This window comes from Chrysoperla carnea, chromosome 2 (genome assembly GCF_905475395.1).
Source record: "Chrysoperla carnea chromosome 2, inChrCarn1.1, whole genome shotgun sequence".
Lineage (NCBI taxonomy): Eukaryota > Metazoa > Arthropoda > Insecta > Neuroptera > Chrysopidae > Chrysoperla > Chrysoperla carnea.
The window spans coordinates 39,731,623-39,748,689 of NC_058338.1; positions in this window are offsets into that span (position 1 = coordinate 39,731,623).

The following is a 17,067-nucleotide window of genomic DNA, read 5'->3' on the forward strand; positions in this document are numbered from 1 at the left end:
TTGTTTTTTTTACGTCATGTAAAAAAAGCAAGCTATCGTCCACTCTTAGGTAGCCACACACATGTAACTGATATTAACATATAATACATACTAAAAAATTTGCACCTTATTTGAGACCTCGCGGGTAAACGCGGGTAGTTTTAACTCATCAAGTATCAGATTATGAATCGGTTTTGTAAGAAATTCGAAATCATACAAATGGCATAACTGCCACTTAGACATCAAATCTTGATTTGAGCACCGCCTTAAGTCGGTAATTCAGCGGTATTGGAAAAAAATCACACTCAAGATAGTTAGAAAATATTACATAACCTCTAAACTAAAAATTCAATACTAAGCTTCTTCATGGAGGGTCAGAATGTCATTGTAAAGACCTAATCTTCATAGAGTCTTTTCTTATATTACCAGCAGAAAGGTACTGTTCAGTGGGGCTAATAATATTACAGCACAAATTTATTAGCTACAAGCCTGTGAGTCAAGGAGCATGCGAATCAGTGAAAATTCATCTGACTGAAGCCAGAAACCAAATTAAAAAAATTATCATTTTTATTTGTATAACTTTGGATTTTGCGAATTCATACTTTTTTCTTGCACTCTGCATATGTATAAGATGGTAGAATTATGTTCGCGAAAAGGATGTATAAGAATTTACTACGAGCTCAAAATGATTGTTAAAACTTTTCAACAATTCATTATGCTAAGAATTATTCTTCCTGTGCAAAAGAAAGTATATTATACATTAAAACACCATTAATATAATTTTTATGTAGAAAGTTTCATGATGTTTAAGTATCACAATACTCACATTTCTTCAATCAAAACAGTTATATTTAACTCAGAGCAGATAAATCTTTTCTAATTTAAAATTTTGTCAGATGGCCTAGTCTAGTATTGTGATTGTTCATCTTATTTTTAATCGCTTCACATCACCATCCAAATGTTTTTTCTAGAAAATTTGTGCTTTAACCCCTTAGCTCCCGACGCTACTCACACGAACTATTTAGAACTGAAAACTACTACAGGCGCGTTAAGTGTATGATAAATCATATTTGGTAGGGTAATTTTTTCGTAATTGTTTTCCACAACTACAAAAAATATGGAGTTGGAAATAGATAGCTTCAACTAATGAGTCTTGTGATAATTTTTCGTTATGCTATGGCAGCTTTTTTATTGGGATTATTGCATGATTAAATTTTATTTTAAAGTCAGTTAAACAACAAGTGAAATTAAACACTTGACTGAGTTAATTGTTGAAATATCCTGTAAAATAACTTTCCAACCTCCATTTGAAGCTTTTTTCTAGAAAATACTTCAAAACTAGTATAATTGGAGCGCGGAAAGTTTTATAAACGATATTTCAACAATTAACTCATATAATAGATAATTGTTTAATTTCCCTTGTTATGTTTAACTAACTTTGAAATAAAATTTACATAATCATGTAATAACACAAATGAAAAAGCTGCCATAGCAAAACGAAAAATTATTTGTTAATTAACAACCATAATATGGTTTCGAAAATGCAATCGACTTTTTTTTAAATTGGATGTGTTTTGTTAATAAAATTAATTATTATACCATGTATATATGAAATATACATAGTATATTAAGTTTAGTTCCAAGTTTGTAACGCTTAAAAATAATGATGCTAGGAAAAAAATTTGTCGTAGTTGTTCATAAAATCACCTAATTAGTCCATTTCCGGTTGTCCGTCCGTCCGTCTGTGGACACGATAACTCAAAAACGAAAAAAGATATCGAGCTGAAATTTTTACAGCGAACTCAGGATGTAAAAAGTGAGGTCAAGTTCGTAAATGAGCATCATAGGTCAATTGGGTCTTGGGTCCGTAGGACCCATCTTGTAAGAGTTAGAGATAGAACAAAAGTTTAAATGTTCCTTATCAAAAATTAAACAACTTTTGTTTGAAACATTTTTTCGTAAACATCACTGTTTACCCGTGAGGGCGCCAATTAGGCGGAAATATTATAATATGTACTACACTTGATTATCAGTTATGTATGTGTCACATGTTTGTATGTGTAATGTGATAAAGAAATCAACACTGACTATGCATGGTATTTCAACAATTAACTCAGTCAATTGTTTGTTTTCACTTGTTTATCAAAATAGCTTTGATTCATTAAAATTCATATGCATGATAAATTTGCATAATTTATTAATTACAAAACTCTGTATAAATAAATGTGCATGATTTACCAAATACATAATTTCGTTGAATGTTCAATGTAGTTTACTATTAGGCTTACAAAGTATTACCATGAAATAAATCTTACCAGTCGAAAGAGTTGGCTTTTTTACTTCTTTATTCGGTAGTAACCGAAAGAGAAGTCTTTTGCAAAATTAATTGAACTTACGGCATACCGTGTAAATACTTATCGTCATCGATATTTTGTGATTAAACTTGGTTGAAAAGGCTTGTCTATTTTGCTTTGTAATGTCTTATTCACTCCGGTATCCTACTAAGTTTTGAATTGCAAAATACTCTTTATTTATCATGTTTACATCCCCCAAAATTAACAGTTTGGTGTGGTACGTGTTGTGGAAGCGCTAATGTTTAATTCTTTGATATCATTATATTGATATCTTATTCCGTTTTGCTTTTATTTCAAATGAAAAATGTATATATATCTCAATTTAATCACCCTAAATACAAGCTTAATTAAGAAAATATTGTGATAATAAAAGGTATAAAAGGTTTTAATTATATTTTGTAGATATTAAATTAAAATTTAGGTTCTCTTTTGAATTTAAAATTATACTTTTGTATAAAATTTTAATTTACAAAACGTAAAATATTCAAAGTTAATTTATTTTTTATTTTGAATAGAGGTGGCTTTTAAGTACAGAAAAAATTAAACAGTTTTTACCCTCTACTATTAATTTTTACTTTTGTACAAAAATAATCTTCATAAAATATTATACCTAAGGATGTGGCTCATTTTTACAAAGATGTGGAAATAGTAAAAGAACTGTTAAAACTCCATAAAAGAAAACCTAACACACCTATAGCAGAAACCGTGATCACATGTATATTATACAAATCTTTCTCTTATATTATACAAATCTTTCTCTACGCCTAAAAACGGTAATTATAATTTAAAATTTGGCATGAGTTATTGAGAAAAATATAATATAAAACAAGTGAAAACAAACAATTAACTGAGTTAATTATTGAAATACTCTGTATAAAAACTGTTGAATATCAGTGCTTGCATTATTTTTTTTATAAATTAGAAGAGTTCAAAAAACCAAGACAGTTATGTTGGCCTTTCGGCCACCATTTATTCTTTCTTCGATAATTTCAAAAATTTTTTGAAAGAAATTTTTTAAAACTTTTTATAAGACCATTAGTTGAAGCTTCGTGCAAATTTTCTACTCTCTATCTTTTATAGTTTTGGATTAAATGGACACCAAAGTTTTCTCTTAATTTGCGCCCTCGGTTCTCTAACGGTTTATAAAATGGGTCCTATGGCCCTGTAATGCACCTAAAACCCAATAAGCCAATGTTGCCCATTTAAGAATTTAGTCTCTCGTTTTGAGTACACATGTCCTGAGTACGCTATAAAAATTTCAGCTTGATGTCTCTTCTCTTTTTTGAGTTATCGACCCCACAGATAGACGGAGAGTCGGTCACGAGGCCATCCGGAAATGGATTAACTAGGTGATGGATTTAGTTACAAACTTGTGACTAAACTTAGCATACCTTGATACATATTACATATATACAGGGTATAAAAAGGGAGTAACTTACTATTGCCCAGATTTGGACAGAAATTTAAATGATTTGATTGGTTGAAAATAGGTGTAATGACAAAATGAGTATGGTAATGAAAATGAGTGCGATAATGAACTATTTTTAGCAAACAAGATGAGTGAGAAAAGTATTTCCTATCTCACGGGAGTAGATAAAGAGTATATTATAGGATAAAAAAACTTCCACTTTACGATTATTATTAAAAATTAATGATTATGCTGTACCTACTTCTCTTCGTCGTTATGACATGCGAAAATCACGGCTACTAAAAGTTTAATTTTTTTCGGAAACGAGAACGAATGGGCGACATGTCATCAAAGTGATTTAATTAAAAACTGCATGGGTATGACATTAATGTCACCAAGCCGTTAAAAATATTTTTTTGGAACACAAGTAGATAGACAGATTCCACAAATCTCGAATATTTTCACAATTATACAGTCAGTCCTAGTTCTTAAGGAGCATGACTTTATTTTTGACTAACACAGTAAATGAAAAATTTGATGTATGTTCTTAAACATTTGGTTTCCATAAAAAATAATAATTGGTTTTCTTTTTAGTTAAAAAAGTTTTATGAAACTTTTACGATGAAATTTTTGTTGAATTTTAAGTTATTAAGGTAATATTTATTAAAGGCTCGGTCGTATAGGGAATATTTTTGAAGGTACATTATAAGGTTGGTGTTTGTAGTAGTTATTAATTATAATAAAAATTTCTAGTACAAGAGGCGGTATAAGTTGAAGTTGATAACCAGATGAGAACCTATTTTTTATTAAATTTTGTTCATTTATAAACATGGCTATCATTGTTTTTCTATCGAGAAGTGTTCATGGCTATTTTCTATTAAAAATTAATTTTGCAAGCAAATCTATACACCATTATATTCGTATTTAATTATCTTTCTTCTGATAAAAATTTCGATTGGTTAACAGATCGGTCTAAATCCGTTCATATAATTAGGTACCTGATCATAATAAATGAACAGGTACCAAAGTCAATATAAGTAACTACACAGACCTGTTAATCGATCGAAATTGGTATCAAAAAAAAGATAATATAATAACGAAAATAAAGGTATAGATTTTTCTGCAAAAAACCAAAAATAGAAAAAAATTTATTAAAATTAATTTACTTAGTTAAAAATACCCATGAATATTTTTAATAAAAATATAAATATAATTTCATAAAAACTAGGTCTCATCTGGTTATCAGATGGGTGAAGATCGTTTTCCTACCGTCTCTTAGAGTATTAGTGTATCGTAAAATAAAAATATTTCCCCAATGTCAAATAAATGATATATTTAACGTTTACAGATTAATTTATTTTTGATGAGTTTATTAAACTCATTTATTATTGACGTTGCACTAAATAAGTAAAAGTTCATTACCGACAAATTCTTAAACCAAATTGCATATATGACCACGAAGTTATTTTTTATTCTGCTTTAATAAATTATTCGTCAGGATATTTTAGATGTAGGATTATTTTGAAAACCATAAGATCTATTGCCAGTTTAAAATCTACTATCTAAATTTTATATGAATATCGATATATTGAGCCCGATTTTACGTTAAATAGTCAGAGAAAATACAAAAATATGACAAAATAATTTTGTTGTTGTTACCATACTGTTACCAAAAAAAATTCAGATGCCTCACATACAAATGTGAAAACAATTGCAAGTAGAGCTAAGGGGCTTTTTCTCACTCTCACTCTCGGTAATCTCTCTGGCATGGTACCCAGTCACCGCCATATTGATTATTTGTTTACGTTCGAGCTGTCAAGTTGGTCAATGTTTTGTTTACATAATTGCAATGTCGGGTTGTCTCATAAAACATTGCAGAGCCTGAACGATTTTTTCATTACTAAAATCAAGGATTGTTCACTCAAACGTATTCACGTTTTTTACAATATTTGAATCAGGAAGCTGGAACAAGCTAAGATGGCGTCGACTGGGTACGTGCGCCAATTGTACCAAAACACGTCCTCCATCGAATATACCTTGTCTAATTCTACCATCCTCCAGAGTTACTCTTGTGTTGTTGCTAAGAAATGGTCCCCGCAATGGTATATAGGTTACGTACGTTTTTTCTCTTTTGTGTAATAAAATATGGTTCTGTTCATAAACTTTCTGTTCTATAAAGACAAAAGTCGACCCTAGTGGCTGAGTTGGTTACGACTGAGGGGTGGTATAGAGCATGATGTATGCATGAAATTATTTGAGGAACTGATAAATGAAATTATCAGTGGGAAGGTGGTTAAACGCAAAATGGTATCACAATGGGCCTGTATATGGGCCTGGATGTGACCCTCGTGGGCAGTTAATGTAACCTAACCTTACCTTACCTTATATTATAGGAAAAAACAATATTCACATAAAACTTGGAAATGGCTTTAGAAGATTTTATTAAAATTAAAATTGAAAAATAAATTGATTAAAAAACTTTTTTGTCATTTTTTATAATTTTTTTATCATTTTCTGACAGTTTTCTCACAGAAATATTAGCAGCATACTTTCGACTAAACATTGTAAATAAATTTAAGTGTAATATGCTTTTTAATTTTTAATGAAATATTGAGAAAGGATATGAAACAAAAATAAAATGAGAAAAAAAAACAAAACAAAACAAAACAAAAATTAAATGAGAGAAAAGTATGTGACGACTGAATAGAGAATAAAAAGTTATATGAATTTATACAGGGTTTTTCAAAATTGCAGGACGCTCTTTAAAATGTGTGTTTTCTAGCTCCAAATAACACAAAAAAGTATTTGTTCAAAAAGAATGTGATACACACAGATATATAATAAATTAATTGCCATGCGCTATTGCGATCGACGCAACTTTGGCATACTTTTAAGCCAACAAATTTAAAAAATTTAATTTAGATTGTAAAATTCGAAATGGCTCCTTAAAAAAGGTCGAAATATCGTAAAAAAATGGAAAATTAATGGAAAAGACTATAAAAATGCAAAATCAGTTTTTTAAAATTAATATTTTTAACTCTAGAGAAAAACAACAAACTTTTAATGTACCATGTTTTTATTACGGACTAAAAAGTATACAACATTTTTTACTTTCGATAGCTTTTAAAATGCTTGTAAGATTGGAAACGAAAAATAGGGAGCTTATGTAATTGTTAGATGTCGTTGCTTAAATTATGCCGAACAAATTGGTGTTGATTTTTTATAATGAAAACCTTACATACCAACCCATAAACCACATATCAACATAAACCTCATCCCTCCCCGCCAACTTTCGATAGAAAGGATGAGTTTTATATTTTTGAAGAAAGTATGACTAAAAATAATCATATTACTTCAATGTTGTGCATATTTCTCAGAAATAAAGGTGTAGGAATGTATTAATAAAAAACACAAAATTGATTTAAAATGAACGTAATGAAGTATTAATTAAGATAATTAAATTATTAAAAGAAAAAATAAATTTGATTTGATTATCTTTTAAAAAATAATTTATATGCCCGACTTGTAAAATAAACGCTCATAAACATAGGAACGTACAATAATTACAATTTTTGTGGTAGCATAAAATTGTCGCTTAATAATTTTGGATTAATTAATGTTGAGATTTGTAGAGAATTTTATGTTCTATAATCTAATTCAGGATAGATGCAAGTGTCATTGAAACTATAAGAAGCGAGATATTTGCCGATTTGTTTGACCTTTGTCCTTGAATATTTTAGGATTTGGAACGAGAATCCATAAGACTCTTGAGGCAACATTTGAGTGCCAAAGAAACGTTTGAACAAGTAAGTTTACAGTTTATAATCTTTCATTCTAAGGTTGACCCCAATTTATGACTTAAGTGACTGTATTTTATACACAGTGTGTCGCATTTAAGATGAAGACACCCCCATATTTCCGTTATTTATAGGAATATCGACTTAAAATTTTGCATATTCATACAGGGTGATGGTTCACATTTGAAGATACTTAACCGAAACCAAATCTACACCCTCAGCCTACCACAAATTGACAAATACGGTCGATTCTGAATATTTTGCCTAGCGTCAGAGATGATTAGAGATATCGAAAAAACCTATTAGAAAACCTGCTTACAATATTTTTTTATATCTATAAACCTATTTTCATGACAAAAATCGCAATTTCATTTTTTCCAATACTTTGGTCTTGGAAAAATTTGTTACAAGTTAATTGAAATTTTTGAATACATGAAATTATTAAATTATCAATTTGTCCAGTTTTTATATTCCATAGCACACTAGTTATAAAAGTTTATGTTTTAATCTTATAACTAGTGTGTTATGGAATGTAAAAATTGAAGTAATTAAATAATAATTAAATAGTTTAAGAGATATTTCAATAAACTTTTAATAATTATGAGTGTGAACCAAAATAATGAACCAATTCAAATTGCGAAGTTTGTCATGAAAATCGGTAAATATTCTAAGCAACTAATAGTTTTCTTTCCATATCTCCAACCATCTATGAAGCTAGGCAAAATGTTAAGAATCGACGCTATTTGCCAATTTGTAGTAGGCGGAGTTTAAAGACCAGATTTCAGTTCAGTATCTTAAAAAATGTGACACGTTACCCTATGTACATGACTATGCAAAACTTATTAATCGATATTCCTATAAATAATGAAAATATGAGGATGTCTTCATCGTAAATGCGACACACTGTATATAAATCATTTTCCAATTAATAATTACAACTTTGTAACGCCTCTTTATTAAATTAATTGACTGTGTACTACCAGTAATTGCCTTGTAAATAAAACAAATTAGGATATGAATGAATTTTATTGTAACAAGAAAAGGAATGAAACTGTTGTTTTATTTTTGTATTATGTTTTCTTGGAATATTAAATTACATAATATAACATACGGTGTATAATTGTTTTAAACAATTCTATTCTTAACATTAAAAGAAATTCATTTTAACTTTTCCTGGAAGTAATAAAAAACATTGAATTTTTTAATTGAAAAATAATAAAATTGTACAAAGTTTCGCTTCAACAATTGTTTGGTATGATTTTTGTCCTAAAGATGAATAAATTAGTTTATCCACTAATTTTTATATGGAAAAAGTTTAGTAAACCAGTCTGCAATTCTCATTAAGATAGTTTGAAACAATGGAAAAAATAAATAAATAAAATAAAAAATTTTAATGTACCATGTTTTTATAACGGATTAAAAAGTATAAAATAATAAGTAGCTATTAAAATACTTGTCAGATTTTAAAAGTAAAACTTGGGGCGCATGCAGCAGATACTACACTCTTTATAATGTATTGCATGCGCCCCATGTTTTTCGTTACCTATCTTAAAAAGTATTATGACTGCAATTTATTATTTTATACTTTTTAGTCGTCTATAAATACATGGTACGTTGAAAAAATTTTTTTTCTGCTTTTTAGAGTCATGTGAATGCACTGTTATTCACTTCTGAGCTATAGTCTAAATTTCAAGTCTATAGCTCATCGGAAAGTTCAAAATCAATTAAATATTCCACCCGGATATACAAAAGGGAGTTAATAAAAACATGTTAACATGTTAATAAATGATTTGAAATAAATTGAACTTTATAACGAACAAATTAACTGTCTGACATATTTTGATATATGTCTTCCGCCGATACCTGTGCGTCAATGAAATTGAAACATTGTTTAACCTCCCTTAAAAAATTATTGTACCACACAATTATTTTTCTGTTAATGTAACAGCTACGTCAAGTGAAAATCCCTTTCTCTTTGTTTTTGATTTTCCTGCCTTGTGAGATTTCAACGATTTTTGTAATTTTTCAGAGATTGTGTGCCTTTGAAATTTTCTATGCTTACCAGCTAAGTTATCGACCAAGGAAATAGATACGATAACTGTGAGTTGTGTGGGAAGATAAAGGATAAAATAAACAGATGCAACGCCATAGCTGTTAGAATCTGGGAATACTTTTACGGACTCGGTTAACCGAGAGTATAGATGGTCCTAAGGATAAGTGGGAAAAACTAAATAAAATAACGAGCTCCTTGCCTATGATGAGGTTTAACAGATGTTTTATCTTTTTGTAATATATGCGTAGGTACATGGTCATAGATGGATACAATCAGTAGCTCATAATTTTTAACCCTTTATTATGTCATACATAATAAGATTAGCGATTCCAATATAAATATGAATTCATAAAACCTTTTATTATTGAAATTTTATGTACCGTTCGTTCACTGTCGTTATCTATTGGTGTCACAACTATATTATAGTTAATTTTACGTGTTGTATCCTTTGAACATACCTATAATAAATTCTCTATTCAAAATGTTTAAAAGCTTTTCAAGCGGGAAGTAGCATCTATTACTCCGCATATCCAACATATCTAACCAAACAAACGCTTTTAAACTGACATATGCAATTTATATGTAGTATACAGGGTGAGGCAGAGAAGTGTTTGCTTTTGAAAAAACTACAAAAAAAGGCCAGTTATTTTTCCAAACTATATTTTTATCGTCTTTAAATTAATAAAAAGTTTAATAAAAATTATTAAGACAGATTAAAGAAAAAAATATAACAATATAGTTTCCATATAATTTTTCCATAAAGACAAAATTATGTTATGAAAATGTACATTCAAACGCCAATGACGTGACTTTATCGGTTAACGCATGGAAAGATGATAAAAACTGTTATGAAGAGATTAGATATTATTTATTTCTTCACTTATTACCACTGTCTGTATTAAAACATGGATTTAACATGACTACAAGTATATAGCGTGATTTCGATTGGCTACCAGCCTCGACGGATATAATGACGTCATAATCAAGTAACTTTCTTTAAACAAAAATTCTTTTTTTTATAATTACCTAGCTGTACTCCGTCACTCTTCACGGTGAGACATTATGGTTGCATGGAAATAGAGTAGTAATAAGTAAGTACCCTGTAAATTCCATGAAATTTTTTAAGCCCCCGATTAAAGAGTTCATAACTTTTAAACGGCTGAACTGATGTTCATTTAACTTACAGTTTTTAATCTACACATAATGCCCTTTAATTTGATACCAGCATTTGTCAACCAAATCCTGCGGAATGTGATGAATGACTTAACCGCCTGAAAGAATGAACGTTTCAATAGACGTCATATTAATGGAGCTATCTTTTGTAATCAGTTAGATTTGGTTAACTTTTTTGAATGCTCTTTAATGATGTTTAACAATTTAAGCTTTTAAAGTTCAATTTACGTAATTTAGTTAAAAATACAATCCATAGTTCATTATAAAATAAGTTTTATGTAATTTTCAAAAATTGATGCCTTTTTAATTTTTGTCTTATTCTTAATCGCACACTTTTCTGCCTAGTCCTGTATGTGTGGTTATGTATTATGCTAAAAAGTGAGACAGCATTAAACGGCAAGTCATTATCATAGATGATGTTACATTGTATAGACCGGATTATCGTGGTAGTCAAATTGAATGGCAGTATTACGGGACTCGAGTGACTTTCACTTGCACGATTCTTTTACTTACGCTTTCAAGAATACTGAGAGATGAGACTCTGGAAAATGAGTATGGATTAAATGGGTATAAAATGGAATGAGTCAAGGACTTAATAGATCCTGGTATGCACAAAAGAGGCAGGGATAAGACAACCGGTTGTAAGTGCTTTGCTTTGGTACTTTCAGGACTTTTACTCATTGAGTTTAGTTGTTATTGTGTATTCTAGAAGACGATGAATACACTTAGCTGCACTAACGAGATCATTATAGTGTCCATTTTAGGGTAGATACACGGTGGATCTTTTAAGTTTGAAAGTCTTCTCCTCTCAACGTCGTCAATAACTCAATCTAACCGATTGGCATAAGACAATCGATTGCAAGTGACAAAACGTTTGCATGTGTGTATTCTACAAATTTCGTCAATTAACTATTCGAGTTTTTACATTGAGTTTAATATTATTAAAGGCGTTAGCAAATCATCGATTGAAATCTGTTACCACCTCCCAGTTTTTCTTTAGTATTAATTTATTCAAACATGAAGGATAGCGGGTGATCACATTCGTGATGTCTTCGATAGAAGTTTGATTTCAATTGTGATGTCAGCTGTGATAATTGATCTCATGACAATAGTAGCATAATATGCCCCGTCGAAACTAAGTTGATACCATTAGCGATATCCATTGCTATCGTTAAACAATAGCATCCAAAATGGTCGTTTTGGATTATCGAAAATCATCTTCTTTTCTTAAAATTTTGAATGTCATTGAAATATAACACAAAGTTTTAGGCATATAAACAACTTTTTAAAAAGCATTTGAACAAATCAAATTTTCATGTGGATGAAGCAATTTGTTTTTATTTGTTGTAATTCTTTTGGAAATAGGCCTTTTAAAGCTATGCCGATAATATACTCATAATTCCTAATCAAATAACGAGCCCTCTGAAAATCCAAGCCAGGACTATATTTTGCAGGCCTCAGGTGAGAAGTTAACCGTAAAATGTTCCAGAGATATTTTGGCCCGAGTTACTACAAGTAGGGTATTAAAATAGTTCTAAGATGTTAAAATTATCTTATTGCAGTTATTGAAGCAAGTAAACAAATACTAGCCTCTCATCTCATGTTCTAAATAGAAACAGACTCCTTCTTACTTGTATTTTATATAGAAAACATTTAAAAAATTTATAACCTCAAAGCTCAAAACCATCTCCGAGCATATAAATCTATAAGTGAGTACATCATTATTGTCATCATACTTCACTTTGTTCTATATGAATGTGGGGAGGACATTATTATATCAAATGATTTTACACTACCTACCGTCAAAACTGAACTCGATTGCGACCAACCATATACAACAGCAATGTGTCATTTCTCTTTTGACCCGTATAATATTATTTTAAAATATGACTACTTTATAAAATACTTTGCTCTTATATTCTCACATTTTTACTTACTACCAGGCCATTGCGGTGTTACACATACACGGTCGTATAATTTATAATTTACCCATACCATATTATACAGAATGGTCTTTTAATCGGTTAGTTAAAGATGGTATGTTTATTTTAAATGTATATATTTTTGGGAAATACGTCTACATTTGTATAGGATATGTCTTTAAAGTGGTACTATCGGTAATAGACTTTGCATTCAGAATTTAATGAAACTTAGCATAGTTGTCCATTATTATATCGTAATAACCAGTTAATTTTTTAGGGGCCTTCAGAGAACTGAAAATCTGAACGTCCAGTTTTGTGAAATAAAATAAAATCTGTGATTTCCCATAAGGATCAATGTTAAAATATCTTTAAAATATCTTTTTTTTAGTTCTCTGAAGGCACCTAAAACTGGTTAATTATGATACAGTAATGGACAACTATGCCATGTTTCATTAAATTTTGAATGCAATGTCTATTACCGATAGTACTACTACCTTAAGAAACGTGTCAATTGATAAATTAAAAAAAAAAGTTAGTCGATATTTGCTAGTTTAATTTGGTTCATGTCTGTTTGGTTCAAATATATCAGTTCAGTGTGTATACTAAATCGTAAGGACGATTCTCTCGAATGCAATCTTTTCATATAAAGATATGCGTTATATATTTAAATTGGAATCAATGTGTTTTGTTTAATTAATTAAAATCTTTTATTAAATCACAATTACCTATCCATGCAATTCTTACAAGACCAAAGGGAAGGGAGGTATCTATTTAACACTGGAATTTAATCCCGGCAGTTTTTCTTCAGCGCCACCTACAAGTGATCACGGCCTCGTTACTTATAAGTGTAGAATAAGACTTAAAATATGACTGTTCAATGCAAAAGATATAATTGGTCAGAGATAAACTATATCAACTTTTCATTTTTACCTATTATATTCGATTTATGAAGAATATTTCGAAACAAAAGACGTTTGCTTTTATAAATTTTCTTCTCCATTTTAAAACATTTTCGTATCTCTTACTAGTAAGGAACTCTAGGTTGACTTTTAGTAGATCCTGAAGTTCAAGGTCACATTTGATGTGTAAAAGATGTCTAAAAGATATTCCCCATTAACATTTTAAGTTAATTTTTTATGTATTTGAACTAAATAACAAAATTTTTCGACCTATCCATCCTACTTGTCCACTCTGTATACAACAGTTGACTCGATATGCTTGGTGCGATGATAAACAAGGTAGTAATATCTAATAATTTTTATGAATTATTTTCATGTCATACACCATCGTTTTATATAGGGTGAAAACTTTTTACCAAAAACGCCATATGGGCATTAGTTTCAAGTCCTAAGACCTAGTATTTTTTGCTCAAGCAACGGCATGTGTGGAACACACCAACACGTCAGTTTAGAGAAATGGATTATACTTAGCATTTCATACAGAGGCTTATATCAGCAACTTTTTTATTATTACTTATGTTCTAAATTTAAATTTAAGGATAACTATATTCCATTTTTGTATATTCCTATTAAAGATACCAGTTTGGAAAAAATTCGCACCTCTCCTTAATTATCGAAAAGCTAAAAAATAGAACGAGAGTTGTCGTGGGACGCCTGAAAGGAACTATGTTCCTTTCTTACAAATAAAAGTATTAGTAATTAATTATAAATATTAGTTTTGTGGTATCCTACCTTGCAGACTTAGTGTAATTAGTTTTTTTAATTGTTTTTTTCTCTTTCGATACTATTTGTATTTCTGTGCGTTGGCAATTTAAGGTTTGATTTTTTTTTCATTTTTTCTTGCATGATATTGTTTACATATCTGTGCCTTGGCAACTTTGAGAAGTCAAATACTTGTTTTATTGTTTAAAGAATTAAAAAAGACATATGTATATCACCCACAATTTGTTTGATCAGGATATTTAATATGACATATTATAAAATTTCCTTGTACTTATTTTAGATTATGTCTATTATAATTTAAACTTCTGATAACTCACAAAAAAATACAAATTGACAGATTGTAAAATATTTTGCATGTTCTCAAAATTCATGGCAAGCTTATTCGATTAAAAAAGTTTTAGTTTCCTAAGTAACCTACATGTCGGATTTAAGGGTCGTTTTTATTTGTTGCACTTTTTGTGTTTTTCTCAACCAGCAAATAAATCATAACATGCAATAAATAACACACAAAAAAAATTCAAAATTTAAAAGTTTTTGAATAAATGAAACTACGGTAAATAATAGGCGATGTATTCGGTGGCCTGTAATCTGCTAAATGGTACAAAAATACCCTCCGGCTACATAGTTTAGAGTTAACCTAATTTTTTCTGGATTATTAAAGAAATTTTTACATACATGAATCATACAATACGCATCATTTGTCACTGATACTGGGACGAATTCAATGAGCTCACCATTTTCACCATTTACAAAATCGGTTTACTAATGTGGTATGTATATAAGGCATATGTTGTATACTTATAAAAACATAGGTATTCTGTCTACATAAAAAGAGTTAGTATTTCATGACACTCTTTTCCCTTTCTTCTTTGATGTTTAATTAATAATTGCATGATCTTTCTTTTTTTATATATGAGTGATTTTGTAAGCTGTGCAAAGTTTTAGACAGCTCTAGAGACAAGCTCCGTTTTTTTGTAGATAATTTAACGTTAAGAGTTAGAGACAGACCTTACATATTGAAATTGGATTCGACAAATTATTTTAGTTCAAATCGGCTTTCATAATTCTATTTTAATCCTCTGGTTGTAGTAGTCTTGAATTGAAAATTTAGTGGGGAACATTTTTAAATTAACACGCTGTATATTCTCATATAATTGTTTATATGAGCAATTGAGACACATGATTTATATGAATTTCTTTAAAATATCATGATTATTTTTTTGTGGTTTTATTTTACGCGTCTGGAAAATTTGAGAGGAAAATTTATATTATAAATTTATTTAATGCTTAAAAAAGTTTTGAGATTGCGAGCCTACTCAAAACATAATTATAATAGTTATAACGAGTTTTTTATTCCCGCAAATATATGCAGTACAAACAGGTTGTATAAATATTAAATATAAGTCAAAATGAAAAAAAATTACTTACATTAAAATTTTTTTAAATTAGAATGAGTGTGATCGTGACTGTCATGTCTAACTTTCAAAACCTCGAGAAGAATGTTGTTCTAAAATAATAATACGACTTGTGTTCGAAATATAATACTAAATCTCGGAAACGGCTCCTCTATTTTCATGAAAATTAGTATGCAGATGATTTTTGGGGCGATAAATCGATCTACCTTGATTTCATTATAAGAAATGTCATTTTATCCATGTTTTCAGGGAACACTGAAACATTGACTGCCAAATTTGACTCTTCTTGGCATCTATTGGCGACGAAATAAAGTACATTACCGGGACATTCAAATTCGTATTTGTGTCGAGACACTTTAAATGGTTCTAATATAAGTTATAAAATTTGTGTCTTTTTAACTCAAAAAATACCGAGTAAAGCTCGGTATCCAGGTACTATAGATTCATAATTGACATACTGTAATCGAAAATCAATAAAATTAAAAATATACGTTGATGTGGGGCCTTTTTTAAAAACTTTTGAAAAGTATAGTTCAAAACAAGTTTTTACTTTGATGGGAAAAGTTTCAATATACTAGCCGTACCATAAATATGTAATTAATTTGAAAAATTAGAGAAAATAAATACTGAATTCACGACTACATTTAGTATTACTAGTAATTTATTATTTAAAAATATTTTATAATCTCTGCAACGTACATAATTAATTATTTAAAATTTTACATAATCCCATGCATTCATTGTTTATGTTTTAAAACTATACGTTATATTATACCTAACATTTGTTTTCTATTTATAATAAATGTTACTTCATTCGTAATAAATTATTTAGGGGTTGCATTTCAACTACAAACTGCATATTTTATTTAAACAACATCACTCAAGATTATTAATTATAATGGTCCGTGTTGTATAATTAGAAAAAAAAGCTGGATAAAAAATAATACGATTTATATCTAGAAATGTAAAAATATACTGCAAATTAAAATCTAAAAAAGTTTAAATTTGCAGTATGTTTTCACTTTTCTAGATATAAATCGTATAATTTTTTATCCAGCTTTTTTTCCCTAATAATACAACGCGGACCATAATAATTACAACATATTGTAATGGATCCGATTATTTATATGGAAATTTTCAATTTCATTACGTTTGATGGGCATTATTTCAGGAAAAGGCATTAACACCAATGTGTGTGTGTACGTTTGGTCGTGGTCATTTTTTTCGTGATCGATATCGTACGAAAATAAAATAATATCTACTTCGTTGAGGTGTCGATCGAAG